Here is an 8,586-nt window from a genome sequence, read left to right as displayed (position 1 = left end):
AACCCGGGTTTAAGCTTATTGGATTTAGGCACTAAACCTGACTGTCTGGACGTGCAGAGATTCTATCGGATTTATTTTAATTGCAGCGGATTTATAGGTGATAAAGATAAACCTGGATTTAAATACATGTGAGAACGCAGCTTAAGTTGACTTATTTCCTGTGTAACTAAGTAAATAAGCATTTAATTATTACAAATTTGGTAGCATTTTTAGGAAGTGAAATATAAGTAAAAGTAGGCCTTGATGATTAACTAAGAGTATCTGATTTCTTATTCTCAGACCAAGTCCATCGTTTTGATATGAATTGACACAAATAGCAATAGCAATATAAATAACGTGCTATTTTTTATATTTTCAACAACTTCACTTTCACATAATTTGAGGCCAAAAATATAAACTCAAACATAGAAAATCATGTATAGGCCTGCACTGTGAATTCCCTTCTTGGAATTTGTTCATTGAATACTTCTTGATATCTTCTTAATGTTATTTTTGATATTTTTATCAACTTTACACTTTCACATAATTTGTGAGGCCAAAATATAACCTCAAACATAGAAAATCATGTATAGGCCTAGGCCTGCACTGTGAATTCCCTTCTTGGAATTTGTTCATTGAATACTTCTTGATATCTTCTTAATGTTATTTTGATATTTTTATCAACTTTACACTTTCACAAAATTTGTGAGGCCAAAAATATAAACTCAAACAGAGAAAATCATGTATAGGCCTAGGCCTGCACTGTGAATTCCCTTCTTGGAATTTGTTCATTGAATACTTCTTGATATCTTCTTAATGTTATTTTTGATATTTTTATCAACTTTACACTTTCACATAATTTGTGAGGCCAAAAATATAAACTCAAACATAGAAAATCATGTATAGGCCTAGGCCTGCACTGTGAATTCCCTTCTTGGAATTTGTTCATTGAATACTTCTTGATATCCTCTTAATGTTATTTTTGATATTTTTATCAACTTTACACTTTCACAAAATTTGTGAGGCCAAAAATATAAACTCAAACATAGAGAATCATGTATATAAGCCTGCACGGTGAATTCCCTCTTGGAATTTGTTCATTGAATACTTCTTGGTATCTTCTTAATGCTATTTTTGATATTTTTATCAACTTTACACTAAATTCATATAATTTGTGAGGCCAAAAATATAAACTCAAACATAGAAAATCATGTATAGGCCTGCACTGTGAATTCCCCTCTTGGAATTTGTACATTGAATACTCCTTGGTATCTTTTTAATGATATCTTTTATATTTTCATCAACTTAAGGAGGAGCTGACCCTTCGCGTTTTTTTTTCATGCACCTAATTACTAACAGTATTCCTGACTATATTCTGAAGAATTGGAAAAAACTAAAAAAACCAAAGTTACCATGACTATAGCCAAGATTACCATCATCATGTCTATGAAGTTTGATTTTGTTTAGCTTTTACAAATTTTCTTCGAGAGTGTAAAATGTTCGAAAAACAAAAGTTTTGAACATTTGACACTATATGCGAAAATCAATCAAAGCTAAACAAAATCAAACTACATAGGAAGGATGGCAAAACCTTAGCTATATTCATAGCAACTTTCATTTTCTAGCCTTTCCCAATTCTTCACAATAACCTAGAGTAGTACCGCTAGGTGCACGAAGGGTCGGCTCCCCCTTAAAACTTTCACAACCTTTTTGTGAGGCCAAAAATATAAACTCAAACATAGAAAATCGTGTATAGGCCTGCACTCTGAATTCCACTCTTGGAATTTGTTCATTGAATACTCCTTGGTATCTTCATAATACTCCATGACTTAAACAGATTACAAAGACTAGAATAAATACTTGATGACAGAGGCCAAGTCCCAACCCAAACTCACTCCATAAGTAAGCAATGTGCTGGTGGTATGATTTGAACCCAGAATCTCCTGGTCACTAGTCTGTACAATTAACATGATTAATGGTACGGTACTGTAGAACTAATCACAGTAATGCTAGACAAAAAGCATTGATCACTTTTCAATTAGTTTTGTGTGGAATTATCAATCTGTCTTGAGTTTTGCCATAGAGTAGCCCATGTCTCTCACTGGTGAACTATCAGTTCATTTGTAATACTTTTAGCTCCCTTATTTGTGAGTCTCACTATGATTGGCTACTTGGGCAACTGGTGTGTTGCAACTGGTTCGACCACGTATTGTTCGTGTATTACACAATAAACAGTGGCGCAATATTGAACCAGCACTTTTGTTTCACGATTGCCGAAGTTTGAACCCAATCATAGCTCTAGTAACCAGTCACATTTCTCAATTGTTGATATAGATATATGCAACAACCTACTCTGAACAGAATACATAATTCAGAACAGTAAACATCAATTCGACATCTGATGATTTAGATGATAAGATATAGCTTCCTTTATCCGTTCAATTTCAAAGTCTATAGCCAATCACTTTCAAAGTCTTTCAGTTTGTTACATAGTTGGAGGACTTGTGGATGAACGGCTGTCTTCTTGCCTTTCTTTTTACTTCTCTTGGACCCTTGACTAGGGTTGATGCCAAGGAAGCACCTGAAATCAAATTCATACATTCATATCAGTTCATTCAATATCAGTGACAATACATTGTAATTTGTAGTTTTTATTATTGAATAATATTCTATGTAAAAGATTTTCATAGACATTGAATGCTGTTAACATAAGTCACAAACATCTAAGAATATGGTTCATTCATATATCAAAAGGGTTTTGCACTAAATTATTACAATGAAAGGTATTTAAGTTGAAACTTATGCACTACATGGATTTTTCATATTAGTTTATTTTGAAGGACTGTATAATTTTAACATTTTTGACCTACTGTGGACTAACCACTCTACAAATTATGATTTTCCCACTAGTTACAGGCCCATACACATCAACTGACACTGATTGATGATCACATGATTCAGGTGTTTCTGTTTAATGTTAAGGTTGGATTCAGGTACAGCAATTTGTCCATTTGAACTGTTGTTGAAATCTATACAGCAGATTTGCCAATAATAATATAAATATTTTAACTTGTTTCCAGCATTACTAAATACTATTAAAAAAAATATCATCAGACATTGGAAGCAATCAAAATATGCACATTATTTAGTTTTCATCATTGTTATTATAATTAAAAAGCTACAAGGGCTACAATAGTACATGTACAATGAAACCAGTAATGAATGACACATTATTTGAATTCCTATGATCATTTTACATAAAACTCCTCAAATCTATTATAAAAGTTTCAAAATTATTGCAAAAGTTTCAAATAAATTGTGAAATAGCTTCTTGCACCCTCAGTTCATCCAATCCATAATGTGTTGGGCGGTACAAAATGTTAATAATGAAAAACACATCACACAACACCTCAAAGCAAATGAAGCAGAGAAATAAACATCCTTATATATAATCTTACCTCTGAATAAATTCCAATGTTGCTCCGATATTCTCAGGGTACTCGAAGTTAAAGACGTAGAATGTAGAGAACCACAGGGCCAATGCTGACAGCTGGTTGGTGATGAGATCAATGACTACCTTCCCATTTATTGTCAGTGAGAACTTGTTAGTGTCAAATGGTGAATCTCCTATTTAAAGTAAAGAAAGATAAAATGTTCTTTTGAGTGAGCAAGCAATTCTTTCAGATCTGAACATTTGCGTTGACAGAATTCTAACGTACATCGGACAGTTATACCAACATTTCTGTATTCGTTCGCCTGCAACTGATTTGGCCTATATGTAGTAAAGTAGTCATTGTGTTCTCGTGCAATGTGGGACGTTAGCCCTTTGTAAGTATAACATGTCCTTATACATGTGGGAACACAACAAGGAAATCTTGAATTTCTGTCATGGATGTGACTTCTACAATGATTTACATACTTTTTAATAGTGCTTGACTGTTTACCACAAATGCTACAAGTAGGTCGAACAATTGGCATGTTTATTGTACTGCCACTAGGCCTACTAGCACTAGTAGGCCTACTGTCTGGTCCACATTCTCCTGTCAGTTGTGCGAGTGAAAAGACTGACCCGAAATTGAAGTTTGAGAAACTGACCCAAATGACCCACAGAAAGATAAGCATTGATCTATGGTACCGGTACATGGGCATTTAGATCGTACCATGCACTTAAACCATGTGAACTAAAACAACTAGCGTTTACTTGCCTGTCTCTGTTAAAGTTGACCAGCAAAGAAGCGATCTAGCAAACTTATCAAAGTAAAACACTTCGACGCCACGGTCGTCTTCTTCAAGTCCTATCGGCCGATATACGTCTCATTACAGCGCGCAACGGCTACTCCCCGGGGGCTGCTCCTCTGCATGCGGTATTCTGATACTAACAGCGCATCCTCAGTTCAATCAATTATGCATAATTACCCAGGGAAAACGGTCTATAAAGTATTATTACAGGAGACCTGTGAACTTACGGGTTTTCAAAAAGAAAATACATTTTTATTTGTTTGTTTCTGTAAATTTACGGATTTACCAGAACATCCATATTTTTCTGTAAAATAACATTAATTCCGTAAAAATACGGAATGATTCCGAGTTGTTTGGAATATTTACCGTTAAAACTCTACGGAATATTACGAATATTCTGTATTTTTAAGGAATATTTTCCGTAAGAAACCTCGTTTTATTCTGTATTTTTAATGAATAAGTTTTACGGAATGAATAAATTACAATTTACGGATGTTCCGTAACCCTGCTGCCGGAATGTTCCGTAAAATAACGGAATAGTTTGCTTCTATAAAACTATGAAAATATATCTCAAAACACTTAAAAAGTGAAGTATAATGTTGAAAAACAATTAGGGTCCTATGTGTTTTTACCTGCGGTAGGATCAATTCACATTTATATTATGATTTAATTTGATATTTTTAACAGTGATGGTGTTAATTTAAAAAAAAAAATGGTGAAAGTCATATTTTACCTGTAAATTAACTTCATACTAATATTTTAACGGTTTAAACGTATGTTTTATTTGTAAATAAACAATAAATTACATTAAAATTAAATTATAAAAAATTTGCAGATTGTATCGTTAAAAACAAACTAAACTTTAGATTGACAGGAAAACGTTAAATTGATGACTTTAGCGTCTTGAAAACGGTAAAAACTGTTAATTTTTCATGTAAATTAACGTTGAACTTCAATTGTGGTACGGGAAATTGTAAATTTACGGTTGTTTACCATAATGTTGTGTAAAATTTGTTCAAATATAGTATAAGCCGTATTTTTACCTGTAAATTAACATTCTAACAATTTTTAACAGTGTTAGTAATGCACTTTTAAAAGAAACTGTAAGAAAACGTTCAAACGCATGTTTTTATATTTAAATAAACAGTAAATTACATTAAATATACAGTCATTTGTTTAATTTTGCACATTACATCGTAAAAAACCGAAACATTACATTGACAGGAAAACGTATAATTATACTGATTTTTTAGCGTCTTTTTGTATATAAATTGTTTTGAAAACAGGAAAAACTTTTAATTTTTCATGTAAATTAACGTTGAACTTCAATTGTGGTACGGGAAATTGTAAATTTACGGTTGTTGACCATGATGTTGTGTAAAATTGGTTAAAATATGGTATAAGCCGTATTTTTACCTGTAAATTAACATTCTAACGATTTTAACAGTGTCTGTAATGTAATTTTAAAAGAAACTGTAAGAAAACATTCAAACGCATGTTTTTATTTGTAAATAAACAGTAAATTACATTAAATATACAGTCATTTGTTTAATTTTGTATATTGTATCGTTAAAAAATAAACTAAGCATTACATTTACAGGAAAACGTAAAATTGCTGATTTTTAGCGTCTTTTTTGTGTAAATTGTTTTAAAAACAGGAAAAACTGTTTAATTTTCATGTAAATTAACTTTCACTTATTTGTGATACGGGAAATTGTAAATATACGGTTATTGACCATAATATGTTGTGTAAACTTTGTTTAAATATAGAAAAAAACCGGTTTTTTTACCTGTGAATTAACATTCTAACGATTTTAACAGTGTCGTAATGTACTTTTATAAGAAACTGTAAGAAAATGTTCAAACGTATGTTTTTATTTGTAAATAAACAGAAAATTATATTAAAATTACAGTAATTTGTTTAGTTTTGTATATTGTTATCGTTAAAAAAATAAACTAAACATTACATTTACAGGAAAACGTAAAATTGCTGATTTTTTAACGTCTTTTTTTGTATATATTGTTTTAAAAACGGGAAAAACTGTTTAATTTTCATGTAAATTAACTTTCACTTCAATTGTGGTACGGGAAATTGTAAATTTACGGTTATTGACCATAATGTTGTGTAAACTTTGTTTAAATATGGTAAAAACCGTATTTTTACCTGCAAATTAACATTCTGACGATTTTTAACAGTGTCGGTAATGTACTTTTAAAAGAAACTGTAAGAAAACGTTCAAAATTATGTTTTTATTTGTAAATAAACAGTAAATTGCATTAAAATTACAGTTATTTTTTACTTTTGTATATTGTATCGTAAAAAAAATGGGATATTTGATAAAAAACATTACATATACAGGAAAATGTAAAATTCCTAATTTTTTCACCGTATTTTTGTATATAAATTGTTTTAAAACGGTAAAAATTGTATTTTTTCCCTGTAAATTAACGTTCATTTTTAACAGTGTAGGTACAAAATATCGATGCGTTATTCTTCCACTATAAACGTCCTAAAATACCGAATCACAAGTCTGATTTTGTGCATATCAATCAGCCTCACTTTGATTAGATTCAACACGTATACCAGCGTCCTATGAGACCAACCTAGTCCACCCAATTTCTTCCACTTAACAAGGGATTCTGATGCAATAATCTTGAAACCAACTCTATTATACCCACAGGGTATAGGAACTACCTAGAAATGCAATGAATATTGCCGAGTTTTATTATCCCCAAGGACAAAACAAGATACTAGTTCATTGGTGAATCAACCCAAAATGATGAAAAACGGACAAGATAATGACTCATTATCTTGCATTCTCGTCCGCCTCTTTCATTTTCCCCGCGACTTAAATTATTCCAGAACTGTCTTTTGCACATAGCTTTTTGGTGGGGTGTATTATATGTTCACATTTTGGTGGGATATTGGACATAACAGCCTCAATTAACTAGGGATTTTGTCCATGAAATGAATATGCAAAGCCGCGTTAGTGTAGAGTAAGATTGCTATCTACTGAAGATAGGAAACAACATTTGATTGGATGATGTCAAATGCTCTGTGCTTTGCTGTTAGTTAGTATGTATAAGTTAACTTGGCGACAAAAATTTGCAATAAAATACAAAAAGCTAATTCTTTATTATACAATAACATTATATAATCATATACATGTTTGTATAACTTATATTCAATTGAGGCAAATTTTTCTCCAATACATCTCAAAATTCCAATTAAATTTGTTTTTAAAATAAACTGAAGAACGTTGACCTTTATTGTACTGCATCAGGTATTGTATCAGGTGAGGTGGTCAGCGTGGATTCTAGTTGACCATACAATCATGAATATATGTAAAGCCGGTGAAAATTAAATGCTATCTACTGAAGATAAGATACAGAATGCGACAAAATGCACGATTTACTTTTCCCATTTGAAGACCTGAGCGCAAGAAGAGCGTAAATCCACTTGGCCCTACAACTAAAGTTGCGTATAGTTTCTTAGCGTTTTATAATGTTTAATACATGTTCCAGGGTGAAAACATCATGAAAGGTTGTGAAAGATTTGTTTTGGCCCCTGAACGTGTGTAAAACATTACCAAACTATACGAAACATGACAATACGCAACTTGAGTGTATACATGTTGAGGGGCCAAGTGGACTTACGGTCTTCTTGCGCTCAGGTCTTCATTTGTTAAAATACAACGCTGTCGGGTAAGTAGTTGTTAAACGCTTAACTGTCGCCTGATTATTTCACTAATACATTAAATAATTGCACTTACGACTGCAGGTGCATGTAAAATACATTAATTAGGAGTATTATACAACGATCATAAACAAAACATAATAATAGTTATGGGGCATTTGTTATCGTGAAAATGTCACCTTTTCTAGGTGTTTCAAATAAAGCAATAAAACCCAAAAATGCGTCTAAATCGCTGAGGTCACAAATACCATTAGCAGTCGAGGAGTCTATACTAATAATGAGAAAACAGTTACCAACTAATATTCCTCATAACACAAACAACTATTCATCATAAAATCCCGCTGGCTAATATTTCCATTCGATAGTCATGATGCATTCATAAAGTAATTATCAATCTCTCTGTTCAATTACGAAAATTTGCTTTTAAAAGTATGATTCCTTTACACACGGTTTACATGGTAGAACAATCCTTTTACCTACTGATGGCAAGTGTGGTCTATATATAAACTTATAAAATAATGTTGGCAATATTTTACAATGCATTTAAAAAAAACACGCCAGTGTTTAATAATTATTTATTTTTAATTTTATGTGAAACGTATACACTCAAATAAGTACAAATATGCCGAGCATTGGTCACGTGATTGTTGAGGTAAATATTTAAATTCTAG

The 8,586-nt window shown here is 31.8% G+C and overlaps 1 long non-coding RNA gene across 1 annotated transcript; it reads right to left on the bottom strand.

Moving 5' to 3' along the window:
• Nucleotides 1-1,743: 1,743 nt before the first annotated feature.
• Nucleotides 1,744-4,423, bottom strand: LOC140136192 (uncharacterized). Its single transcript, XR_011856625.1, has 3 exons — nucleotides 4,185-4,423; nucleotides 3,438-3,606; nucleotides 1,744-2,560 (listed from the first exon to the last, which is right to left on the bottom strand). It is a non-coding gene; the product is annotated as an uncharacterized lncRNA (long non-coding RNA).
• Nucleotides 4,424-8,586: the final 4,163 nt, after the last annotated feature.

Source organism: Amphiura filiformis, chromosome 16 (genome assembly GCF_039555335.1).
Source record: "Amphiura filiformis chromosome 16, Afil_fr2py, whole genome shotgun sequence".
Classification (NCBI taxonomy): domain Eukaryota; kingdom Metazoa; phylum Echinodermata; class Ophiuroidea; order Amphilepidida; family Amphiuridae; genus Amphiura; species Amphiura filiformis.
This window is presented reverse-complemented; position numbering and strand designations above follow the sequence as displayed.